At 46.4% G+C, this 26,783-nt stretch overlaps 1 protein-coding gene across 2 annotated transcripts in view; it reads left to right on the forward strand.

Annotated features, from left to right (window-relative positions):
• The first annotated feature begins 4,094 nt into the window (after positions 1 to 4,094).
• TMEM184B (transmembrane protein 184B) overlaps positions 4,095 to 26,783 on the forward strand; it is a 905,911-nt gene continuing 883,222 nt past the window's right edge. The window contains exon 1 of one of the 2 annotated variants that reach the window (XM_069652979.1): positions 4,095 to 4,298. The gene's annotated coding sequence lies outside the window, so the exon portion shown is untranslated. The remainder of the gene's footprint in view (positions 4,299 to 26,783) is intronic. The other variant, XM_069652978.1, reaches the window with a different exon arrangement.

Raw genomic sequence — 26,783 nt, forward strand, 5'->3', positions numbered from 1 at the left:
TGTGTTTTAAGCGTATTTTTAGATTTTCTTTGTTTGCATTCGATCACTCCCATTAATTATCTCTTCTTATATACGGTTTTAAAGAGACTTGTTGCTGTACTGCCACCAATTTTTTCATCTTTTGATCCATAGTGAGAAAGTCATGGGTCGTTGCTTGTTTGTCTACTGGAGTTATTTCACTAGTTTTAAATTTAGGTACTTCTTTTTTATTTGGTTGTTGTGCTAATTTAGCAGAAAAATGTTCATTCTCAGCCCATTCAGATTCTGAAAGATTGTTCCAAAGGACATCGTATTCCTCTTGTTCAATCAGATCTACTAGGTCACTAAGGGAGGTGGAATCTTCTGCATTGCCTGTGGACCCATCATTTTTAGATAATTCATTAGGAAACATTGTCAATGTTTTCTTAGGTGAGAGGCTTCTTCCTATAGCTAGTTCTTTCCTCAATTTCTTGGCCGGTTGGGTCAACATTAAATTTAGGTGGAGTTCGTACATTTCTAAGAAAAGCACGAGAGCTAGTTGCTTTTCGCTTCATTTTCTACAATGGTTGGCTTTTGGTTTACTTTTTATGCATTATTGAACCCTTCTCAACAAGAGACCTTTGTTCGGCTTTGTTTTTTCCAAGTCCTTTTCACCAAAGATGGAGAACATGTTTCCACCGGCTGCTGTTTCTAAGATTGGAAACAAATGCTGGCAGAAAAAGTCAGTAGTCCACACCGCTTGTACTCTACAAATTAAGGAAAGAGCTCAAGGCTGCAGGTGTCTGGGGGGTGTGGGTATACTGCCAGTATACTACCACTGGAAAAGTACAAATCAAATAAGAGCAGGTCCCAGTCACACTGCGCCAAGAAGGTATGCAAAATCAAGATTTAAGTCTGGGATTTATTTGGAGGAGGAACAGCCTGACAGGCGTTTCGAGCTTGAAATAGCTCTTCATCTGAGGATTGACTTGAAAATTACAAAGAGCTCCAATTGCAGGATGAAGGCCAGTGCCAAAGGAAATTCACTGATGCTTCGCAATTGTGGTTAAAGATATTCGGACAGCAATATTCACAACAAAGTTTCAGCTCTACTATTGATAACTTCGACTGGAGCATGGCAGTTAACGTGCTCTGATCTCTCATCGTTTCATGAAGTGTCTCACATAGCTTTAAGAAAGGGGAGAGAGAAAGTGAAATAGAAGCAAGAATGGTTCTTTGAAGTACAGATGCATCGATGTTTAGGGAAGTCGGCTGAGCAATCTCTTTCGTTGGTTCCCGGTTTTGATCTTCAATACTGGAGTCCGAGCTACTAGTCGAATCAGGAGATTGATGCATTATGGAAAGCGAAATGTGTCGTGTTACGATTCGCATTAAAAGGTTGGGATGATGGTATCAGCGAGATGTTTACTCGTCCTACACTCAAGTGGTCACTTTGGGGCAGGTGATCTGCGTGAGGTTTGTCATTCTTTTGTGAATCATTTATCGGATATATAAGGTAATCTCTGTCCGTTGGCATGGTACATGCCAACTCTAGCATCTTCTTGTGGATAGAGGCTAGACTGTCGTTTTTGAGTGGAGATTTTTTCAGCTAGCGCAGCGAGATCTTTGCTCAGCTGAGCAGCAAGATCAGAGTTCTTTAGCTTGTTGACATGGGCGAGAAAAAAAGAATCTCCATTGATAAATAGGGTGTCGGACTGGGGGTGTCATACCTCGAAGATGTCCAGTTTTTATGATAGACTATCTCAGAATCTTCCGGCTGCCAATTTACGATGGCCAGCTCCACTGGACTCGCAGACGGATCGCAGCGCACATAAGCTATGAAGACTTCATCTAACTAAGAATTATTTGAATCCAGGTTGAGCTCTGCTGCTGGGATATGTTCAGAGATTTTAGACATGTTTTTGCCCCCCCGTGTTTCGGGGGGGGGCATCATCTTCTGCGTCCCCACTTTCTGTTGATGTTGACATTGCTTAATGTAGAAGCTGACAATGAAAGGTATTACGGCTGTCTGTTTTGTGGTTATCCGTCGGTCTTAACGATTCAGGCTTCTGATTTGAAGAGCGAGGGTTTGGAGCAGCAAGAGTCGATGGACGAGTCTCTTGCTCTCTTAGCTTGTCGCGTTTTCATTGTAATTTGAAGTATAGAAAAGGAAGGGTGGCAGAGCCTTTAGAACTTCAAGAAATAAATGCGCTTGTTTGAAATACACACGCGGCTTCGGGACTCAAAGGGCTTAGCCCTGCAGTCTCCCCGAAGCAATAGAAGTCTCTTCAAGAACCAACAGGTAGGGGTTTCCCACTGTAAAATATCAATAGCAGTTTTTGTAGTACTTACAGAATATTTCTGCCGTTGGCGGGTCACTAACAATCCAATTCTGTTGGTGCCAGCAGCACTGAAGCAAAATTACACGCTGAGCAGGCAGCGAGCAGGAGGCTGGTGAGTGTAAATGGCAGCAGCTCCACGAGACTGCACCGCGCCTGCCAACTGTCTCACTTAACTCACTTCGCTTGTTCTTCTTGCTGATAGATTTTTATCCATCAGCAGTGATTTTTGGATACCGAGGCTTGAGCCTCATTACTCCATCTTCTCGGGTTGAGTATGTAGTCGTGGGTTTGTATTCTTCTTTGCTCTGTGGTTTTTCTGGGCTTTTAAAGATAAGAGCATTGAAGTTAGGGGCAGAGCTCACAGAGTTCGTAGGAGAGTTAAAGGCGCAATTCCAAAGAGTTCCAGCACGGAGTTAAAGCAGCAATTCCAAAGAGTTCCAAATAGCACTGAAGGTATTTTTAAAAGGCAGTAGCCAAGTGAGAAACATGAACGTAAAGTCCTGCCAACTGTCTCACTTAACTCACTTCGCAGATATGCACCACTGGTCTGTTAAATAGGCAGAATTTCGTGGGAGGGTCTGGATGTGGCAACAGTAGGAAATGGGCAAGAACATGACGTAACTCTGTGCCGAAGGAAGAAAAAATGGGCGGAACCCTCTTTTTTTGTGGGCCTGACTCTAGAGGGTTGAGAGATACAGAGATAAAGGGGGATAGAGTCAACAGCTACCCAGGCCAAAGGTGTGACAGGGGGTCACAATACTCCTTGCCGTATTAACAACACTCCTTAACATTCAATGTTAATGTATTGTGAATGTAAACAATACATGGAATAGTTTGTCACTATTTATTACTAACCCACCAATCTGCAGACTATAAATGTACTTCAGTATGCATATATTATGCGCCACGGCACATAAAGAATTCTGCAAATATGTCTTCTTGTTAAAATAAACCTTCCTGTTTTTTGTACCTTACGGTGATCTCTTTTTCGAGCTAGTACTCTACTAGCTCTCCTGCAAGGAGTATTGTGACCCCCTGTCACGCCTTTGGCCTGGGTAGCCGTTGACTCTACTCCCCTTTATCTCTGTAACTCCGTGCCTGCAAAGTTTGTCTTGCAGGAACTCTGCTATGTCCTGGCACCAGGGGCAAGCCCAGGAAGCTCCTAGATACGTCCACAATCCGAGCCTGTGCTTCAGAAGTCCCCAGAGGAGAACTCGGGGGCAACAAGCGCCTTGGAAGCAAGATCACACGAAGCAACAGTTTCGATCCCGGGTCCCTGCTTAGAAACCGCTGGGAGTTTAAGTGCGTTATAAATACGCAACTAAGACAAAAACAACTAGGAAACTACAAAACAAACAATTCCTGTAATAGCGCCTCAATGCCCGCGGGCAGTGTGAGCGCTTTAAAAATGTAAAAAATAAATAAAGAAGACCGAACAGGACCGAAAAGCATATTGTTCAAAAGCAGTCCAAATTGGACCGCTCTCCCTTCCTAGTAAATGTTTTCCATTTACAGCACTGGTTGCAGCCATTTACCCATTAGACTCCAGCAGATGAACCTGGGAGGACCAGCCTCATGGCATTCCGCGGAGGAAGTACGGTGGAAAAAATGACCGTAATACACCAAAACCTCCGGATTGTCTACACTGTGGAGCCCTGTGCGGGACTCCTCCGCCTTAGTCAATGCACACAAGCACCACAAACCCATCCTCGATCTGGTCGACAGAAAGGTATAACATATTTTCAAAGCGCACACAGAAACTAGGGCATGATGTCAGACGCACAGATGACGTTTAAGGACCATCCCCGCCTAGCACCGGTAACACCTCTTCTTGACGTATAAACCCACGCTATTCGGAGTACGCCTGCGCCGAATAACGGGCTGCGCAGCTACCGGGGAAAGGGGCGGGACCTGCGCCCACACTGATTACTCCAACTGTGGGAACGGAAAAAGACCATCAAGTAGGTCGAGAGAGGACGGCGCAATCGCGAGCAACAGGTGAGAGGAGCCGGCAGCTACCATAACTCCGGGGAGGGAGGGAGAGAAATACTTAACATTAACAGCCGTTCACTAGCCGACTCTAATGCCACGCCCCCTTTGAGGGGCTCGTGCCGAGAGCACGCCCACTGAGGGTGCATGAGGTATTGTGAATCTGCCTATTATTTGGCGCTTTAACCAGGGTGCGGCATGCGCACGCTAAGGGGCGCTATCCAACGAGCTCCAAAGGAAATGCCACGTAAGGAACGTTTCTCTCGCTCACAGGGACCCATCTCATCGTACCTTGCGAGGTTCGCGGTGCTTGTTCAGAGACGAGAAGTTAGTGTTGGAAAGGAAACAAGTGTCATTTATTTCAAATTCTGAAATGAACAAGTGCCAAAAGCGGGATAAAAATCAGTTCAGGTTATCATGCAACTTCCTCCCACTACTGTAGGTGGCTAGCGCCCGCCCACCTCTTGGCCTTCCATCCCGCTAGAGGTTGCAATCCCCAAAGCCAGCCCCCTTCCAGCACTCGGAACAACAAAGCCAGTTTAAGCTTTGCAAGCTACGAAGAACGGGTTTCGGCTTTCACAGATTTGAACTCTGAGAGAGCACAGATCAGTGGACACCTAAAAGGTCAGTTGGACTTTGGGGGTCATGGTCTGTTACATTTGTAAAAAATTGACAAAATTTAAAGGGGGATCCCACGAGGGCCAGGTTGGGGGCGTAGTTTGGGGAAGTGGGCGAGTTTTCGAGTAAGCAGAGCTCAGAGGGGGCGGAGCTGGCAGTTGAACCCAGCTCAAAGGAAATGTTCAAAATAGTATTTTTAAAATGGGGCAATTTCTTTCATTCTGCTTCTTTCCAATAACGATGCCAGCAAAAGTGCTCACCTTTTTAAACCGAGCAAGTACAATATACCCTGGAAAACAAAATATCCAAATATGAGACGTGCTTTGATGACAATTTTATGTGGTTTTGGGGATAAGTGTCAATAATGGTTTGGTGTCATGTGGACGGCATGACGCAATGCAGACAATAAAGGGGCCCGTTTCGCGCCATTACAGCAGTTCGGAACAGGGCCAGTGAACTACCACAATTTGTCAGTGTCTTATTGCACGTCCTGCCGCGCAACACGCGTAGGCCGTCCATAGCCCTACTGAAAGGGGCCCCTAGGGGTCCCTCGTGTTATGGAAACAAGGCAAGTCACCACACACGATAGATACGCCAGACACGAGGTTGTATTCCCAAAGCTAGGGTTTATTGCAAAGCAAATAGTCTCAGTTGGCCAACTCGGTCTCACGCCCTGAGACGTGTATCTCTAGACCTCGAGGTACGCAAGAGAGCAAATTACGTAGATCAGTTACATATATACAAAATGCATATCGTACAATCAGCTGTGACATGTTTAACACCCCCCCTTTATTGGGTTTCTTTGAACTCGGTTTGTTGATGGACAATTTCGGCGAATATGACACCTTCACATATCTATTCTAGCAACAATATGCAACCTTGCAAGTGTGGAAACATCTTTTCTTTGTTGAACAGAACACAGTGCTTCTGTTCTTGTAAGCGAGCTACATACGGGGGAAGAGTCACATTCCAGACCTTGCTATCTTTGAGGTGCTATTCGTGTCCTGGGAGCAGACACGCTCTACAGGGCTCGGAAAAGGGGGGCCGTAAGAAGAGCATAATTCAAGCCTTTAGTTGCTTTATTATAACATTCTCTACCATATAACGAGACTGGCTAGCAGCTGTGAAATGATTAAATGCCCTGCAGCTCTCCTTCAAGGCTACATTCGAGAGGGAGCCGGGCATTCCTCTCCGGAGCTGCCTACGTTGTGTTTCAACAAACTCTTATTAGCCTTGCGGCCTTGTCCTTTCACGTTCAGACAACAATGTTAACAGTCGAGCAGATTAAGCAGAAATGTGCTGCGAAGCAGTTTGAACAGAAAGCAATGAGCAATCAAATGGCGATCCTTGTTACATCAAAATGGCCGCTCATTGGTCAAACTCTGAAACCTGTATTTCTATCGTTATGTACATGAGACGGTTGTTCTTCGGCCACCAAAATACGTTTGCCGTCAATCGTGAGAGGTGTCCATTTTTCTAGACCGACACTACAACACTGGCAACGAGTGCTGTGAACCCCGATGTGTGCATCCCGATTGAGGATTCTGCTGCTTCCGAGCCTCCACTCTGCACAGAGCGATATCCCTCAGTTTGCAGCAGATCATCTTCGTGCTCCGGCACAGCGGGATGTGTTTGCACCCCACATACAGCATCGCACTGTATTGCACTGGCCCAGGCCGGAATTTTTGGAATGCTCAGAGCGTTCAGCACACCCTGTTCCCTCAATCTCTGAGGACCAGCGATTAAAAAAAAAAAAAACAAAAAAAAAACAGTGCAGCTCTCACAGGAGAGTGATCGTGCGCTGCCACCTTGTTCCCCCTCCCACACAACTGCCCCCTGAGTGGCACACGTCTGGTAGGCGCCAATATCACTGCCAGACACGTCTCATTGGGGCAGCGGCTCCCAAGGAGCGCATGTGCACCCCACTTAAGGCCTTCTCACCAGCCAAGGGACTGGGGCAGCGGCTCCATTCAGAGTGCCTGTGCACCCCTACATCAACACCCACACGGACTCACCATACCTGGTGTCATGTCGGCCAAGGATGCTGCTGCAGCCCCCGCTCCACCACGCCTGCAGGGGAGGGTCATCTCAACAACGCGGCTCGCTCGCACCCCTATGCGAGTTCGACATTGATGGGGCCCCAACATCACTTGGGCCTCGGTGGGAACTGTGGCGGGAGCATCTAGATATATGTACTTCTAACGCGACGGGGGAGAAAGACGACCTCACAAAGAAGTACACCCTAATCTACTCGGCCAAACCAGCAGTCCACAAACTTTTCAAAACCCTGCGCCCCGCAAATGCCTCATATGACGCAGCCATCAAAGCACTGAAGGACTACTTCGCCCCTATGGTACACACGGACTATGAGAAGTTTGTGATGCGCACTGCTGTGCAGCAGAGTGACGAAAACTTGGACAAATACCATAGTCTCAGACACCTAGCCTCAACCTGCGGGTGGGAGAATGATGAGTAGGTAAGACTCCAGATTATCATTGGATGTCACTCAGTAAAACTCTGGAAATAAATTCTGAGAGAACCAGGCATCACTCCCCAGGATTCCCGAGCTAGGGTGCGCTCATAAACTGGCAGACGTAAGGACCTGAAATCAGTGAAGCTGGAAGAAGTGTGCCTGGTGGGTCGGCAACCTCCAAGGAGCCAAGGCACAAGAAATGCCTGGTGGCAGGAAAAGGAGGGAAATGTCCCATCGCCCTGCCCGCAATGTGGGTATGACCTTCCGCATGAAAAAGACTGCCCGGCAAAAGGGTGCACCTGTACACGCCATCCCAAACCATTTTGCGAGGGTGTGCAGGGCATCAGCCCCAGGCACAGTGTTGAGAGGAAAGGAACACCCCAAAGGCTTTCTGCAGGATGGAACGAGCCAATCCGCCAGCACAGCATCCACCGGTCCGCAAGGAGACCCTCCAGGCACAAGTCTGAGAGAAGATGATGGGGGTGTTTTCTTCGTGTCAGCGGTGTTAACAGTCGGAGGTCGTGGAAAACGCCAACCATGGTGCGCCGTGACTATCCTAGGTATCCCAGTACACATACTCCTTAACACAGATGCATCAGTGAACCTAATGGCAGACAAACAATACTGGACATTGCCAGGACTGCCGGCACTTAGGACACCAGGGTGCGCGTCTTCACCTTTGGGAGAAAAGCTCCTCTACCAACGGAAGGCGCCGTCATCACCACCGTTCAGCATCACGGAACATCCATACGGGCCAGGTTCTATGTCACAAAAGTAGCAACTATAACTACTTGGCTGTGCCAAAGTCCTAGGCCTTGTCCGCTTTGCCCATAGGGTAATCGTAGAGGACGTCCAGCTGCTGCTCGAGATTCCCCGATATTTTTACTGGAATCGGGCGGATGGCAGGGAAACCCATCAAGTCCATATAGACAACACAGTCCAGCCAGTGGCCCTGAAGCCCAGGACGATGCCCTTCCACCTCTGCAAGCAGGTTGGAAAGGAGATTCAAATCCTTATCGACCTCGACATTAAAAGTGTTGAAGGATCCACCCTATGGGTCTCCCCAATTGTCGTGGAACACAAGCCCAAACAACCGGACAAAGTCTGTATCTGCGTGGACATGAGGTTGCCCAACAACGCGATCAAGAGGGATCGCAGAGCTAGATGGTGCCACTTTTTTTTCCAAGCTTGACCTCCGGTCTGGTTTCCGCCAGCTCCTACTCCATCCGGACAGCCAGTACATCACGACTTTCCCTACTCATATTGGCCGCTACAGATACAAACAGATCAATTTCAGCATCTCATCCGCCGCAGAGGTATTGGAGCGCTGGCAGTGCTACCAGGTACCTTAAATGTCAGTGATGACATTCTCATACATGCCAAATCTGAAAGCGAGCACCTGGAGGGACTTGGAAAAAGTCCTGCCTTGAATCCAGACCTTGGGCCCAACCCTCCACTGCGAAAATTTGAATTCTTAAGGGACAAAATCGGTCTTCGAAGGGAGTGGAATTTCAGCCGTCCCAGCGAAAGTCAAAGACATCGAAGAGGCCAAGCCACCTGAGACAGTGTCAGAAGTAAGGAGCTTCCTTGGCATAGACGCGTACTGTGGCCGCTTCAGAACTTTTTTTAGCAACTGTCAGAACCCCAGAGGAAGCTCACCAAACAGACAACTAGCTAGAGATGGTCAGCCCTAGAACAGACGGCATTCTACAACATAAAGAAAGCGCTGTCTGTTGAGTGCATACTATCGTTCTTCGACCCACAGAAGAGCACAGAAATTGTTGTGGACGCAAGCCCGTTGGGACTAGGAGCCATATTCACTCAAGTTAACACTGATGGCACACACTGCACGGTGGCATATGCGAGCAGTGAGATCTCGCCTACAGAACAAAAGTATTCACAAATCGAGTGAGAAGCCCTAGCGGTATTGAGGGGGTGCCGCCGCTTCCACTTATACATTTATGGGAAGCCAGTGAAAGTGGTCACCGATCGCAAGCCCCTTCTTCCCATCATGACGGGTGGCTCAGCAAATCCTCCTCCTCGCATCGAGAAATGGCTGCTGGCACTCCTGGAGTACTATGTGGACCTGAAGTACAAACCAGTACTGAGTAACGCCACAGACTACCTGTCTCGACACCCGAAGCTGTCGAACACTACCAACCTGCAGGAAGTGGCAGCAGCCGAAGAGAACCTGCGACTCGTCATAGAAAGCTCTGTCCTTAACTCGAACCACGAGGAAATCAAAGTGGCTTCTGCAAACAATGGCTGCTTCCAGATTCTGCATAACGCCATTGAAACAGCAGTAGAAGTCCGTTCTAAAGGCCTGGGCTCCAAGACACAAGATCCTCGACACACGCTGGAACAGCTGTGGAAAGCACGGGTTGAGCTCACGTTCAGAGTACAGACTCCTACTGAGAGGGCCACACATAGTTATCCCCATGGAGCTAATTGACCGGGTGATACTGCTTGCTCGCCATGGCCACCAAGGCGCAGTAAAAACGAAGTGCCGCCTCAGGCTTAAGGTCTGGTTACCAGCTTTAGAATCGAAGGTGGAAGGATTAATCAAGGCCTGCACATGGTGCCAAACTTACACCTCTCACATCACAGAACCAGCTATCCAGAGCATGCCCATAAGTGAGGAACCGTGGGACACTGTCCACCATCCACAAGGATTTCGGGTCAACACAGAGGGACTCGCGCTGCCTAGTGATGGTGGACCAGTGGTCCAGGTACCCAGAAGTCCACTTTGTCCCTTCACTAGCCCTCCAAGATGTTTTTCCAGTAATGGAAAAAATGTTTACAACCATGGCTTCCCCCAGGAAGTGTGCTCAGACAATGGGTCCCCTTTCCAGAGTGCAGGTTTAGAGGAGTTCCTAGCCAGAAGAGGCATTGGTCACAGAAAGACAACTCTGTGGCCACGGGCGAATGGCAAAGCGGAGTGCTTCATGCTTATACTTAACAAGTGTTTCCACATAGGACATGGACAAGTGTCCTGTGAAAAAAGGAGCCATCTTCCAATTTCTTCTCGAATATAGGACAAGCCCACAAAGCTCAACAGGAGTAGCTCCCGCAGAAGCCCTTTTACAGAGGTTTCCACGCACATTCCTGCCTGACCTGGAGGGAAGAGTTCCAGGAACAATAAACCACCGAGAACACAAGCCCAAAGAGAAATGATAATCCCGAGAGTGAACAATAGGCGATGACTAAGAGACCACAACATAGCTGTCGGAGACTCTGTCTTAGTAAGAACTCGCCATTCTGAGGGGAAACTCCCCCACAAGCCCACCCCTTCTGAAGGTTGTATGGGTAGAAGGGTCGCAAGTGACAGCCGCTGATGACCACAGACTAGTTACACGAAACTGGTTTCTTCAGAAGACTCTCGGCACTCCCTCGGATGCCACTCGACTGGCAAGGACAAAACAGGGACTCTGCAGTTCACCTTCCCAAATCGGATGATGGAGAGGATGATGCGGGAGAGCCCTATCCAGAAGCATCTGCTTAGCCGGCACCCAGGGAGCCCGAGCATTTCCAAGGACCTGCCCATACCAGCGCGACAGAACAGCCATACTTTGCCAGAGACTTGAGAGGACCCCCGGTGCGGCTAAAAGACTACGATCTGAGCACCTGAGGACTTACGGAAGAGACTGTGAGTTGCTCAATGTACAGGAGTTATGTACTTGAAATGTGTGTCTGTTTGGCAATTATAACTTGTTCTGAAGGCTTGATGCCTGTTGTTATAAAAAAGGGGATGAGTGTGGTGTCATGTGACCGGCGTCATGACGCTGAACGTCATGACGCAGAGCGGATAACAAAGGGGCCCGTTTCGTGTCCATATGGCAGTTCAGAACAGGGTCAGTGAACCACCACAATGTGTCTGTGCCATATTGCGCGTCCTGCTGCGCAACGCGCTTATGCCGCACATAGCCCTACAACAACTGGGAACGTGCAACCTGGGTGAAATCCACATAGCCAAACACTTGAGCAAGATTGCCAAAAACACGCAATGGGTGAGGTGTCTGCCCTCTGAAAAAAAGCGACACTGTCCACCCACATGTATACTTTTCTTGACCCTGAAAAGAAGCACAGGGGCACAATCGGGGAAAAAACTGCTCCAGTCGCCAGGATTCTCTCTCTTGCCACATGACATCCTGGGCAAATAATTCACAACTCACTTGCACTCTCATCTCCCCTCCTCACCTCCTGTTTGGCTTTCTACTTTTAACAATGCTTTGCTTTATAAATGATGGCCTGAAAAGTACACAAACCATTGTAAGGTATGCACACAAATATATTTAAGGATTTGTGTGCATACCTTACCATAGTTTGTGTACTGCCATCTTTTATAAACATAAGGAGAAATATGGTAGGCAAAACGTGTAAGATTGTGACGCCCCTTTTGTCTGAGAGACTACAAATACCAGTATCCTTGCTGGCACATTTTACAGAGCGCCAAGTTTCACATGTGTTCCCTCAGCGAATCTGGGGGCTCAGTAATGTAATCTGCTCTGCCTGCGCTCACACAGAGCAGATTTGATCAACCAGCCGCCAGGGCTGAGGCAGACCGGGTCCCGAGATCCGGGCAGATATCTGGTGCCGGATCTCAGACCTGGCAAGAGTCGGCCCATTGGCCAGCGCTGGTTACATACCAGATTGTTAGTATATGACAGACCATGCCCTGCCCCTACAAACCTACAAACCTTTTGTTTGATAAATGAGAACAAATGATGTTGCTCCCTGTCTTTACTCCATGCAATGTCATTCATTCATACCTGTTATAGGTGTTGGCATGTAGCTGTCTGCCTGGAGTCAAAAGGAAGCTTTAAAACATGGACTAATATTCTTGTGTGTTAATTGTAAATGAACTCGCCAGTAACAAATATAAATTCTATATAGGAGATAAAAGTCACAGGAGAATGTTTCAAGTATTTTTGTTTGTTTAATATTGCATTTAAATTGAACACTACGAAGCATGAGGAAATGCAAAATGTGTGTAGGTTTTATGTTTTTGAGTATTTAGGAAATTATGTGTTTGAATATTTAACATTTATTAATTGCAAAATTACCGAGAGAAAGTACTTATTTTGCATAGTGTTATGCTTAAAAGTGTGCACGGAGCCAAGGTAATTTCTGTTGAAGTGATCCCAAAAACTGTTGTTCATATTGGATTCTGTTTCCCAGAATCTGACTCTGTTAGCACCTAAATAATTTAGAAAGTTACTCCTAAAATTTCATAAGAAATCAATTGAAAACGAAAAGGTTTGAATTAAGAAAAGGTGTGCTCCTCTACACTCTACCACTGTTGGCATGTAGCTGCTAATTACCCAACCACCCTAGAGTTTATCCTCTTTCCAGTGCTGTAAATCATTTGGACACATCTCAGCAGATAATGTTAAACTCACTGACCTATCAACTCATTGACATATCACAGTAGGGCATTTATTGATTTGAAAATAATATACTTGAGGCGGAAGCACTCCAAAAATATGTCTACGGCAGTTATGTTAATCCTGGGAGCAGGAGATTTACATAGGAGTATGAGTGAGTAACTTATTGTTTAGGCGGTAAATTGGGACAAAACGCTGGACAAATGCACCTGGTGTTAATGTCAGAGCTCTCAAGTTTCCCGTGGCCACGTGTGAGAAGGTCATCCATTCCCACTTTTTCCGTTTGAGTTCTGGGATTTGTAGTGTTTTATTTCCCATTTGAAATTAGGTTAACTACAATTCCCAGAATTCTAAGGAAAAACAGGACTGCATGGACTGGGTGTCTTCCTTTGGATGGCCACAGGGTACTTGAGAGCTCTGGTAATGAACTGGGAAGTGTAGTTAGATGGCAGAGGAAGGGTGTATTTTTATGGAGGAGGGTGTTGGGTGTTGGGTTCTCGCTTCGGACACAACCAAGATTCCCACCGTAATCACACGGAGCTGGAAGCTTTGTGATATCATCTTTATTTCTATTCCCAACTTCTAACTGAAAACTAAGCTCCTCTTCTCTTCTACGCCATTTCCTTTCCCCATTCTCTTCTCCAGGCCTAGACAAACTGCCTCATCACGAGTTTGGCGGTAACCCTTAAATGCGGCAGTAACGCTATTACCGCCGCATTTAAGGGTCAGCCAAATCTGCCTATGGAGCTTGTTACATTCTATTAGAGTGCTGAAGATTAGGATCAGAGAGCAGTTGAGTACTATTTCTAGTCAGGATTGCAAATACCCACTGGCCACCCACTGGCAACAACGCCATCAAATGGATGAAAAAAAGGATATATGCTTTGTTGGCATGGCTAAAGTGACTTTGTCACCCAGAGGTGGCAACTTGCAACTCAAATTAAGACAACTAGAGGAACGCTTAATATGCAATTATAGAACGGCACATATTGGGCTAAACACGGACCACAAACTATCAGTCTTTTTGTGACTGGGATTTGGACCATTTTGCAGGTTCTAAAGTGTAAAACTGTTAAATTGTGGAAAAAAGGTGCCATGTCAGTGAATTATGCTAATTGTAACTGTATATATTTGAGAAATGTTGATGACATTTTTCATTTGTATCATATTACCTGTTGAGCATGCATACTATAGTGTCAGACCAGTAATACACAATGGAAGGGTTAATGGAATATTACACTCACACACTTGTGATTGAATGTATTTGAGATACTGCAGCATTATTTACATAAAATTGGAGGGGTTAACCGCGGAACAGGAGAATCATTAAATGCATACTTTGCTTAGTAAATGTTGGATACTCTTGGAATTAATAAGTACAGGTTTGATTTTGGTCTTTACAACGTGTGTTAATCGTTGCTTATGTAATTGCTAGTTAAAATTACATCAGTCTTGACGTTTGATGGCAGGCATCTAACAGGTGACTGCTGGTTAAACAAGTGTGGGCTATCCCTCACTAAGATGGCGGGTAGGCAGGGCCACTCCCTGTACAATGGGTAGCAGTCGAGTGTTCTAGATATAAATTTAGCCTCAACAGGCAGGCGCTGGTTGTGTGATAATACTGAGGCTGAAAAGCATCCATCGGGTAAGATCGGATTGTGTTTTAGTTCCAGCGGATTACTCCTCCACATTTACAACAGTTCATTGAAGAAAAAAGGAAACGGCCGGTAGGTTCCTTCCTTTTCAGGGCACCCCGGCCAGGGGACTCCTTCCCGGGGTCTTTGGGATCCGGGAGGGGCCCAAGTGGCTCTGGTACCAGGGATCTCCCTGAGGTGTCCCAAAAGGGATCTAAACGGCACTCCGGAGGCACTGCCAGGACCGGATCTTCATTGGAGGTTCCCCCTTTTGGGGGCTAAGGTTAAGTCTAGTACTTCTGTTTTTTTTTGTCATCGGGTGTCATTCCCGAGGTTTCCACATCTGGCACTAATTGTAGCGAGGCATGTCTCAAGGTTCCTGTTAAAAGTGACTAAACGTACCAGGGTTACCCCCCGAGGTTCCCCATCTTGGGGTAATATCTAAGAACAGCAAGATTGAGGGGCCCTCATTGAGGGCTCTGGCTTTAGTGGGTGACTCTAAGCCTTACCACACTCAGGCCTGTGGTCGAACCGGTTCTGCTGAGGGGGCAAAGAAGCCGGTTAAACACCTGAAGTCTGCTAGTACTGGCTCTGCCGAGGTTCCTTCTCACAAGGCTAAAATGGAACATAAGTCCCCTGTTTGTTTGTTTCTTTATTTGTAGCGCGCACCAGACCCGAAGGTATCAGGGCGCGGGAAAAGAATGCTTTAGGCTTACAAGTTACAAGGTTACACAGTCACAGAGGTACAGAACAAAGGCAATAAAGCAAGTAATACATTACATAGCAGAGGATAGCAGAACATAGAATACTATGGCTAGTTCCCTTTGAACCACTTAATGCAGTTTACCCTAAAGTGTGAGTAGGTTTGGTCAAGCCTTAAGGTGGGCGGGAGGGAGTTCCACAATTGTGCAGCTATGACAGGGAAGCTGTTCCCTCCAGTTGTAGTAATTTTGAATGGGGGGACAGCTAGGCAGTTCATATAGGCTGCTCTCATGGATCTTAATGTAGTTCTTTGTTTGAACCTTTCAGTGAGGTAGTTAGGTGCTAGGTTATTAAGGCATTTAAATGTAAGGGAAGCAGTTTTAAGTTTAATTTTGGGTAGCCAGTTGGATTGCTTGCTGAATGTTCTCTTTTCGAGATTCCTAGTGCCGCTCTAAGGGCATTATTTTGTAGGATTTGGATTTTCTGCGTGATGTATTTATTAGCACCTAGAGAGAGCGTTGCAATAATCCAGTTTGATAACACAAGTGCTCGTGCCAGCGTGGTGCAACTGTTTGAGGACAGGTAAGGTTTAGCTGATCGGATTAGCTTACAAGTATAGGCTGTGGAAGAAGCCATAGTGTTCACTTGTTTTGCTAAGGTTAGGCTAGAGTCGAGGTAAAAACCTAGCGTTTTTACCTCCTTAGCCACTTTAATGATGTGGCCGTCTATGACAAAGGATGGGCGTCTTGACTACGTTTCTTGATGTTGTGTGTAGTCCCCAGTATGATGAGTTCCGTTTTGTCAGTCATCATTCAAGCATAGACCACAACGTGCCATCCATGCCTGGATGATGAGGTATATCTTATTCACCAAGGCCAAATCCAGTTTGTAATCCCCAGAAAGTGGGATGAGAATCTGGGTGTCATCTGCATAGTTAGTGTAGGTGACGCCCAGATAGTCTAAATCATCAAACGGGGGCTTAGTAAAAATGTTATACATGGTGGGAGACATAGTAAAAATGTTATACATGGTGGGAGACGCACACGATCCCTGGGGCACGCCGCATGTGATTGGCGCAGGGTCAGCAGCTGCTGAGGTAGAGAAGACCCTCATTGTTCTCTCGCTTAAAAATTTAATCCAAGCTATGGCTTGTGGCAAAAAGTATGCTGCTGATTGTAGATGGTTGCAGAGCACTCTGTGATCCACCAGGTCGAATGCTGCTGAGAGATCCAGAAGGAGGAGCAAGGCCGTTTTTCCTTGGTCTCTCAGCTCATCGACCTGGGCTTTGAGATCGATAATGGCTGTTTCAGTACCGTGTTTCGGTCTGAAACCTGACTGCCTAGTACATAGGAGCTGCAGCTCCAGGAATGTTTGGATCTGTAGGTAGGCCACTTTATCTAGGATCTTTAGTAAAAAGGGCACTGTAGTGATCGGCCGGTAATTTGTTGTTATCGCCAGGTCCAGTGTTTGCTTCTTAAGGAGTGGAAGGACCCACAATTCCTTAAGGTTGCTGGGTATAGTGCCTGAGGTGAATGAGGAGTTGATTGATTTCATGATGAACGGGTCTAGGTCTCTGGCCGCGTCTTTTATTATTTGAGCCGGGCAGTTGTCACCTCGGCAGTTTGAAGGTTTCAAAGATAGGATTATTTTTTCTACCTCCAGTATGGAAACTTTAGTAAAATTAAATCTTTGTTCAGGTTTGGCATTGGTAAGTGAGTTATTAGATTGGCTAGTTGCCGAAGGAATATTTAGCTTTATCTTGTCAATTTTGACTTCAGTGTGGCAATTTTATCACTTAGGGCCTTCTGAATGTTTTCTTTTTGTCAGTTATCAGGTGCTGGGATGGGATTCTGTAGCTCTTTCAATATTGTAAAGAGCTCCTTAGTTTCTGATTTAGCTTGTACTATTCTGTTGTCATAACTTTCCTTTTTGGCACGTTTTATTTCAAGTTTGTATTTCGTGGAGATGCTGATGAGGGTGGCTTTATTTGTCTCTGATGGTAGTAGCCTCGAGGCAGATTCGCACTTGCGTTTTTCTATCCTTAGTGATTTTAGATGAGGGGTAAACCAGGCTTTAATGTGTGCTCTAGGTTTGTTGTTTCTCATTTTTAGTGGGGCGATGGTGTCCAGGGCATTGGCCATGACAGTATTACATTTGTTGACTAGAGATAAGGAATCTAATGTGTCCGGCAGTGAGTTTAAAGTTGGAAGGATTAGTGTTAATAGCCTGTCTGTTGTTATTTTTTTGTTTCTTGTTACCGTAGGGGGTGCTAGAGTATTATTTTGAGGTTGGAGGATTTTAGCGTTTACTGAGAAAGCTATAAGAGCATGGTCTGTCCAAACTTGTGGGAAGACGGAGGTGATGGCTGTGTTGCAGTTGTGGTCCGCCACCCAATCGAGTGTCTGGCTTTCTCATGGGTCGGCTGTGTCACTCTTTGGTTGAAGCCAAGCTCTGATAGGACAGTGGCAATGTTTGTGGCTTGTACGTCTTTGTGATCATTGAAGCCTAGGTTCAAATCTCCTAATAAGAGGGCTTGTGATGTGTTTTTTAGATTATCTGAGAGGATGCTGGATATGTCCTCCTCAAAGGAACCAATGGGTCCTGGTGGCCTATAGATAAGGAGTAAGTTGATAGTTTGTGAGTTAGCTGTTAGGAGCTTGACCGTTAGGGACTCGCATGATTTTGTATGCATAGGTGCTTCTATCCATATAGAGAAATTAGTGTTTTGGCAATGAGGGCTAGGCCTCCACTGCGGGAATTAGTTCTATCTTCTCTGAAGATGGTGTAGTTGGTTGGCACTGCAAGCATCAGGGCTGAGCCAGCTGCTTGATGTAGCCAAGTCTCTGTGATGGCTAGGAAATCATATTTGCCTGTTTGAATAATGTCGACAATTTCTGTAGCATGAGCTATTAATGACCTGGCATTAGCTACTATGATGGTAGAGCTGTCTGTGGGCAGTATCGGTGTGGCAGGTCTATTCGGTTTGAATAGCTTATTATGGTTAGTGGGGTCACTTGGTGAGGAGCGCTTTAGGTTGGTTATGTCTATTATAGGTACATCCAGTAATGTGCCTGGCTAATGGTTTATATATTTTTGGTAGTCTCGTGCGTATTTTGGAGTTCCTTTGTATGCGGTCACAAGGAATATTGGTTATAGTAGGGTTAGGATAGACTATCTTTCCTAGAGTTGGCATGTCCAGTCTAGTAATGCAGATACGTTTTTTAGAGGTCATGTCTTGGGAGGGTGGGCTCGCAAGGGTCATTATAGGCCTAAGAGCAGTCAAGTACAGTAGGATGACAAACATTATAAACTGGTATTGTATGAGTAACTCAGGAAGTGGTCAGCAGTGCTAGGGTTAATACATTGTAAACAAAGAGTAGCTCCAAATACCTCGGGGAACACAATGGAGCATAGGGCTAAAAGGGTTAATACATTGTGCAGTTCGCGCTAAACGGAAGCGTATTTATTGCATTTGGTAGGAAACCAAGTTACTTACAGTACAGTTTGAAAATCTCTAATTGCAAGTCTAGTACATTCGCTGTATCCTTAAGATTCGTGATTAGCAAAGTAGATATTGTGCTAGCTATATTGGGCACTCTCCATTACATGCACAACATTAACATTATATATATATTAATCACATGTGGTCAGACATTCATTATGCAGTTTATAAAATGTACATTTTGTTGTTGGGCAACGGTTGACTGTATTAGTCGCTAATAAGTGCGGGTTTAGGAGAGCAGAATATTATAGTCATTGTTGGCGGTTGCCTTAGGAGGATGTGATCTGCATCTTTGGTTCAGTAGCGTTCTAGTTTGTAGGGGAGACTAGAGGGATGTTTAAGTGGGCTCACCTGACAGTTATTCCCTGAGTAGGGGTTGCGGCAGCATGACTGCCCCTTGCTCCTGTTGCGCTCTGTCGGCTCCGTCAGCACAGGCTTCTTTCCTAGGCCGGCTAGAAGCCTGCCGGCTATTGGGCCAAAGTAAAAACAAATGCAGCAGCCAATCCGGTGCGAGTGAGGACAGGCACACAGTGCTACAAGATCAAGCAAACGTTCAAATCTGGGCAGCGGCCATCTTGGAAGGTTTTTGCTTCGTGATTTCTAATGGATTTGGGTCACGGAAACGAAATCTGCATCTACTTCAATGCAGGTAGCTTGTTGAAGACTAGAAGATTGTGATTGTCAGGGAAAACCTAACCTAACAGCTGGTAGCACGGATCGGGCTGATTCCCCTGTGGTGACCACAGCCTCACTGGCACCTGTGACGCAGTTCACCTCTGGCGTTAACAAAATGACGGTCCAACCCCCGCGGTCGACGGTGGCCATTTTGTCTACCTCTCACACCAACGTTCACAACGGCTGGTACAGAGGGCCCTGTTTTTGGGGCTAAGCAGCCTTTTCCACGTTTTGTGGATAACAATAACCCGTTCTGCCTTCCAATGGATTGGCGTGCTTGGTCTCTGCTGCAGCACACAGTCTCGCTCCCTCCTACGTCCGCTCCTTTAGTTTACGTGGATCCAGTTGGTGGAGGGCCATCCTGGCAACCATCCTCTATGCGATCCTGGGGTATGTCCCTTCAGAGTGGCCTCTACCCACTCCAGCGCCTAGACCTTCTGAGGATGCGTTTTTTGGCAAGTTTCAGACACTTATGCATTCTGATCCCATGAAGGCATACTTTAGGAATTTATGTAAGGAAATCTATCCTCAGCCGCCTGAACCGGCAATACCTCTGCAGGTCCCGGTAGTGCCACCTCCTCCACCACTTTCTTCTTCTGTGGAAAAGACTCCCGTTGCACAGTCAACCGTGCCCTCGGGGCTTGAGGTGTTACGTGCAACAGATCAGATTTCTGCTCCTGCCTCACTGGATGAGGATCAAGCGGACCAGGACAGCGACGACCCGCCCCGCTCTATTATAGCCTTTGACGACCGGGTTGTGGATATGATGGCCTTGCTAGACAACCCAATACCTGAGCCTCCGACTCCACAAGAAGGGGTACTTTCTGGAGCCTTTACTCTGTCAACACAGGAGTGCACTGGCATGTTCCTTCAAAAGGAGGTCCTGGACGAAGCCTGCAAGGTCTGGGATAAACCTCATTCCGGACAACACCAAGTTTGCTACAAGCTACACGCTTCTGAAGACATATCTTTGTCTGCATGTCCACTCCCCTCATCGATGGTGGTGGCAGCAGCTACGCTCCAGTCGAAGCCGGCCTCTATATACGCCACTGCAGCATCTCATATCCTTTCCAAGGAGGAGAAGCTTCTTTACGCCATTGGGAAAAAGGTATTTTCCAATTTGGCTCTTCAGCTGCGTCAGGCTAATACCAACCTTTATCCTGGTGGCTGCTAATGTCAAGCTGTAGAAGGAGCTGGCTGAGTTTCAGGAATGTATTCCTCCTGATAGGCTCAAAGACTTTAAGGGCGGCTTATCCGACACCAGAGTTCTGGCGTAGGACCTGCTCGATGCCACGGCCTATCATGTAAACACCTCGGCTCAGGGCCTTATGGTTGGAGTAGACATCTACCGGCAAGAGTGGCTGCATGTTACCAAGTTTTCGAAGGAAGTTCAGGACAAGGTGCTTGATCTCCCCCCTCCAGGGTAAGGAACTGTTCCGCTCCTCCACTGATTAGGAACTCACAAAAACCAAGGCAAGCACGCAAACTGCCAAGTCATTGTCGGTCCTTGCCAAAGCCCCAGCAAAGGCACCCTATACTCAGAGGTCGGGGTTTCAAACAAGGTCCTTCTATGGTTTCAGAGGTTTTGAGGACCGCTGTGCGTGTTGGGCAGATGCTCCCGCTGGTGGCCCTTGCCACAAGCAGCAGAGGCAAGGTGGCCGGTTTTTCTCTGTCAGCTGCCTCCTTTTCAGCAACGGGGGGGTCTCCCTGCCGAATCATCGGTCGCACAAGACTTCGGTGGGAGGACGAATTTCTTCCCATCCGAAGGCGTGGCAGACCATCACAGAAGACCGATGGGTTTTGTCTGTAGCACGGCCGGGCTTCCGCTTGCCCCTCCCCATCCCACCCCCTCACCCTCCTCTCCAGCAGACTGGATCACCCTCGCTCAGAGCCGAGGTACAGAAACTTCTGCACCTCAGAGCATTGAACCTGTTCCCTTGCGGGAGCAAGGTTTGGGTTAATACTCCATCTGTTTACAGTGCCCAAACCTGCGCACTATCCTCATCCTCTCAAAGTTCAATCTCTTTCTACCCCAAGAAAAATTCAAGATGATTACGCCCTGCCAGATAAAGTCCTCTCTCTGGATACGATTGGCTCAGCGTGGTAGACCTTCCGGATGCCTCCATGCATATTCTGATCTGGAGCCCGCATCGAAAATATCGGCGGTTCTCTGTGGCAACGGAACACTTGTAGTATCGTGTGCCTCAGTTTGGTCTCAGCTCAGCACCGCATGTCTTTATGAAGATGATGTCGGTCAACAAAGCATTCCTCAGACTGCCGGGAGTTCATGTATATCCCTACTTGGAGGATTGGCTCCTGCGCAGTCCTTGTCCACAGACCGCTACGGCCAATCTTCAGTCACTCCTTCAGCTCCTGTTCCATCTTGGGCTATCGGGTGAACTGGCGGAAATTCTCTGACAGTTGCTGAAGACCTGATCTTTCTGGGTTTCCGTTGGGATACCGTCAGTACCAGAGTGTTCCTGACAGAGGACAGGATTGCAGACCTTTCGACCACCTTCAAGCTCTTCCTGCAGTCCTCCCACATGTCGGCCTGGTGCTTCCAGAGACTCCTGGGCCTCATGGCCTCTTGCTTGTTAGCTCTACCTCTTGCATGCCTGAAAATGAGGCGCACTGAGCTTGCTCTTCGGAGCTGCTGGTCCCAGGCTACGGATCTGGACTCCAAGCCGATTCCAGTCCCATCCTGCATGACAGCGGATCTTGAATGGTGGTTGTCTGCCAACAACCCTTCAGTGGGGACCTCCTTCCCACAAGCAACGGTTGCTACAGACTCACACGCAGACAATTCCGTAGCAATGTTCTATATCAACAAACAGGGGGGCACCAAGTCTCGTCCTCTAGTGGACCTAGCTATCCAAATTTGGAATTGTTCTATCCAATGTCTGGCTTCAAGCTGTGCATATTCCAGGTCACATCAATGTGGCTGCAGACTCCCTCATCCTCCAATCTGCGGCGAGTTACGAGTGGGAGATGAACACTGATGGTCTCACCAAGATCTTCCAGCAATGGGGTTCTCCAGCGGTGGACCTCCTTGCAACATCATCAAACCGGAAACTTCCTCTTTATGCTTTCAGCGGACGCGCTCCGAGTGTCTTCCTTGGGGGACGCTCTCGAGATCCTGTGGGACAACATTAAGGCTTACGCTGTTCCTCCTTTGTCGCTGATTCATTGCTCTGGAAACTCAGGAATGCCTCCAACCGCACTCTCTTCATAGCACCTGTTGGTGTGCTCCCCGATCAGGTTGCCACAGATTCCCGACCTCCTTCACCAGAGCAATCACCAGTTTTGGCACCCCTCCCCACAATCCTTCAGCTTGGCGGCCTGCTGCCCGAGATAACCTGTGTATAATTCACGCGGCACGAAAGCCCCCTGAGTGTCTTGTCTTTTGTATCTGACCTTGCACCCTCTGGCATCCATGTCTTATCATGCAGGACATACCTATCCGCCATTGCGGGTGATCAGTCGACAGTTGCTCTTTTTCACTGGCGAACCCAGTCATAAAGACTATTTGCAGGTTTCTCCATCTTTTTCTGCCGATTTGGGCCCCTTTCATCCCAAATGGGATCTGAATGTGGTCCTCGCCTCTTTATGTCATAAGCCTTTTGAACCTATGGCCACTACCAAGCTCAAGTACCTTTCTTGGAAGGTGGCCTTTTTGATTGCGGTAACATCTGCAAGACGAATAAGTGAGCTTCAAGCTCTCTCTGTCGAACATCCGTTCCTAACTTTCCACAAGGATAAGGTTGTGCTTCGCATTCACCCTTCTTTCCTTCCTGAATTCCACTTAAACCAGTCTATATCTTTACCAGTCTTCTTCCCGAACCTGGTCTCTGATGCCGAGAGGGTTTTTCACAATTTAGTCCTCAGACGTGTTCTGAAGACAGAACAAGCGAACTTAGAAGTTCTTCACAACTCTTGGTTACGTTTGGTGACCCAAAATGGAAACCATCCTCAAAAGCGTCCATCTCTCATTGGATAGCTTCATGTATCTCCGAGGCCTATAAAATTCAAAGCCTTCAGCCCCCAAAGGGCATTCATGCACATCTGGTCCATGGCAAAGTGGCTGCTGTTGCCTTCCAAAAATACGTCCCTTGGGAGTCCATAGCCAGGCTGCTACGTGAGCTTCCCCATCGGCTTATTGCAGACATTGTCTTGACCTGAGCTCCCAGGCTGATGCCCAATTTGGCCAGGCAGTTCTTAGGAATTTGTTCCAATAAGGGAATTCCCATCCACCCGTATTTCCTATTGTCAGTGCTTGGGGAATCTCCCAGAAGTATGGAGGAAAGGGGACGGGACGTAGAAGTAGGACAAAGTTACTCAACCGTAGTGACTACCTTACTCCTAGTCCATAGTCCCCTTTCCTCCATATGCCCGCTCGCTGTCCCCGCTAATAAGTATCCTCTATTGTTGCTAAATGGTCCTGGATCTGGCGATAGAAAAGGACTGAAGACCGCGGGGCAGAGCTCAGGAAGACGAGGCTACAGTCACGTGCGGTGGCGCTGCGTAAAAATAATAAGGTCAAACAAGTTCATTCTTTGATGCTTTAAAAGTGCTTTGGTCCCGTCCCGATGGATGGAATGTGCCACAAGTATGGAGAAAAGGGGACTATGGACTAGGAGTAAGGTAGTCACTACGGTGAGTAACTAACTTTGTCAATTTCTTATAAAGGAAACATTTTGTGGTATGTCTACACTGACGCACTCATCTTATTAAATGCAAAGTGCTAGCAATAGCTTTGTCCAACAGAAACCTTCACAATTCAGTGAATCTGACATCCTGCTTGACAGTTAAACTATACAAGTAAAGGATACTGATGTAAAAGGATACAATTCCTGATGTCGTCTACTTCTAAACTTCAGTGACGAATCCTCAAGGAAAAACCCTTTCCACTGATTACACCCACAGACTGTTGAAACATACAGCCAGGGTGAGGAATCAATTGAAAGGGCGATAATAAACACTCTCCAATCTATATAAAGAAACAAATAAGGTGAGTAACAAGTATAATTTCAATGTATTTCCCTAGTTAGTAAATCACTAACCTTAGTTTGAAGAAGTCCAAAGTAAAGAGTTTCGGGTAATCCACAAATAGAACAAACGAAAAGGAAAAGGAAGTTAGTTAGGAACTACCCCGAATGGCACAAGGGTTGCACTAGAGTCGGGTAGGTGCACTCTGGAAAGCGTCCTTTAGTTCTGTGCACTAAATCAATTCCACAAATATGAATTCTTCTTAGAATAGAGTCAAAAAGTAAATATCCGGAAAGTTCTAATCGCCCTTTAATGTTCAGTAATAGTTCTTTCTGTATTCCGGAAGGGGGGGTTAGGATTCACCCTTGAACTAATGAAAAATAAGCACTACCCTCTGGGTACATGAGCCACAAAGATTATAACTGAATTGACAAAGGAAGAATGTTCTCAATGTTAATGTATCTATCACCTGAATAATGGCAGACAGGAACTCCAGCTCTTCTGAGTACACCGGCTATAGGAGACACGTAGTTGAACCAGGTGATGAAGGAAAGTAGCTGGAGACGAGGCAGCGAGAATTCCTCAAATGAAATGCAAAAGAAATGCAGTGGGAAATGTCCCCAGAGGAACACTGCAATGAAATGAAGATGGAATGCGGCGAGCAGGCTTCATAAAAGTGCCGCCATAAAACGCTCACTGTGGCGAGCGCCCTTAGCATTCAAGCCGCCCTGAAGTGCTGACTGCGGCGAGCGGCATCACCTGAGCGCCGGACCGAAAATGCTGAATGAGGCAAATGAGCCTCGCACGAATGCCACCTGGAAGGGCTGAAGATGAAGAGAAGAGTTCTCTGTGAAAGGCTCTTTATCAGGATACCAAGCAAAATGGAGAAATGTAGCATAGACTGGAGACACGCTAGAATCAACAATCCGAAGCGCTGAACGCTTCAAAGAAGGCACCTAAATACGTGCATAGAACACGTGACTCGAGCGAAATCGAGTCACGTGACGGAGGCTGTACAGAAGCAAGGCTTCAACGTTTTTTTGTGGGAAGCCTGTTAAAGAGCCTCCATCTGGTGTAAAATGGTTTTGCTGCCGTTCTCGTAGTGAATGGATTTCTACAAGAGGAGGAAGAGGAAGAAGTGTGAGTGATGACAATCTCTGGAATCCAAGTTCAATAATTTCACTATTTTTCTTTTTTTTCCAACATTTTTATTCATATTTATTGATTATAAGTGTGATTTTTTTTTTTTTTTTATATAATATATATATATATTTGTAATTTACTTTTTGCAGCAATTTTTGTAAACCAGCCAACTATTCTTTATGGTGTTTTGTATAGTAAAAAAGGCTGCTTACTAACAGTGCTTTATGTCTAGTCTACTGTTTCCAGTTTGGGGCAACTCAAGAGTTGTGAAGGAGGCTTCGTAATTGCGCCAAAAATGGCAAGTGATTGGAAACGTGATCAAAATAAGATGGTGGTTTCTTAAGTTAAGGTAGCAATAATTCTATGCATTTACAAAACCTTAAAACATATTTTTCATTTTTTGTTTTGGAAAGGCTTGTTGCAAGTTTAACATGGAGTGTGGTAGTGGTAAAGTGAAAATGCATTCCTGAAGTGGAGTTATGCATCCTCAGTTCAAGAATGCTACCCAATATATACAGGAGTCAATATTGCAAGCTACTAGCCAGGCATACAAAGTTAATCTCTCCCTCAGTTCTACATGTGCACGCGACACACCAGTTCTTACTTGCCCAGTGTCAATTATCAATAGCCAACGGCAAGTGGTGAATGTAAATTGTGATGCCTGATATAAATACTCGGTAGCATTTAATAGTTGATAAACGAAAGTATAAAACTAACCCCAGATCTGAGCAGGTATAAAACATAACTACATCATGGATGGTGAGAGGTCATATTTTCCTTATCTGCACCAGGTGGCTTTGTGTTCTTGGCAAACTATATATTCTGAGGTCTTGTATTCATGAGGAGGAAAGCAGTCAGCACTGATAGGTGTAAGGAGTAATTATCAAGCAGACCTGTGACCATTTCCTTCTAACAGATACCTTCTGATGTCTCTAGGCAGATCCCCACAGAGATTATGCTAAAGAAAAAGTGTGTGCGTAAGGAAAACTAGAACTATGCCCTAAACATTCTCAAGTTTCCCCTCACACAAAGTTAGCACTGTAGCATCAAAAAGTCTGCTACACAAATCTAACAATTACGAGCATGGTCAGTTTGAAATTCATCTGATCTAAATCTTCTTTTTGAGGATGATGAAACAATTGAAATTGAGTTGGTTAAAAGAGATCCTAATTTTTTTTATCTGTACTCTTGCCCTAAATTAGGTTGGCTAGGTTATGCAGACGGACCTCCTGCTCTTAGATTACACCCCTAAAGGACTGCGGGTTAAGATGAACACCCTTGAAAAGATTGCAGCAATAAATGGATTAAAAATCCGTATTGGAAATACCAAAGTAATCACTTTCTTAAGAAAAACAAAATATCAATATGAATAGTCTA

This window comes from Ambystoma mexicanum, chromosome 3q (assembly GCF_040938575.1).
Source record: "Ambystoma mexicanum isolate Mex_15411 chromosome 3q, UKY_AmexF1_1, whole genome shotgun sequence".
Lineage (NCBI taxonomy): Eukaryota > Metazoa > Chordata > Amphibia > Caudata > Ambystomatidae > Ambystoma > Ambystoma mexicanum.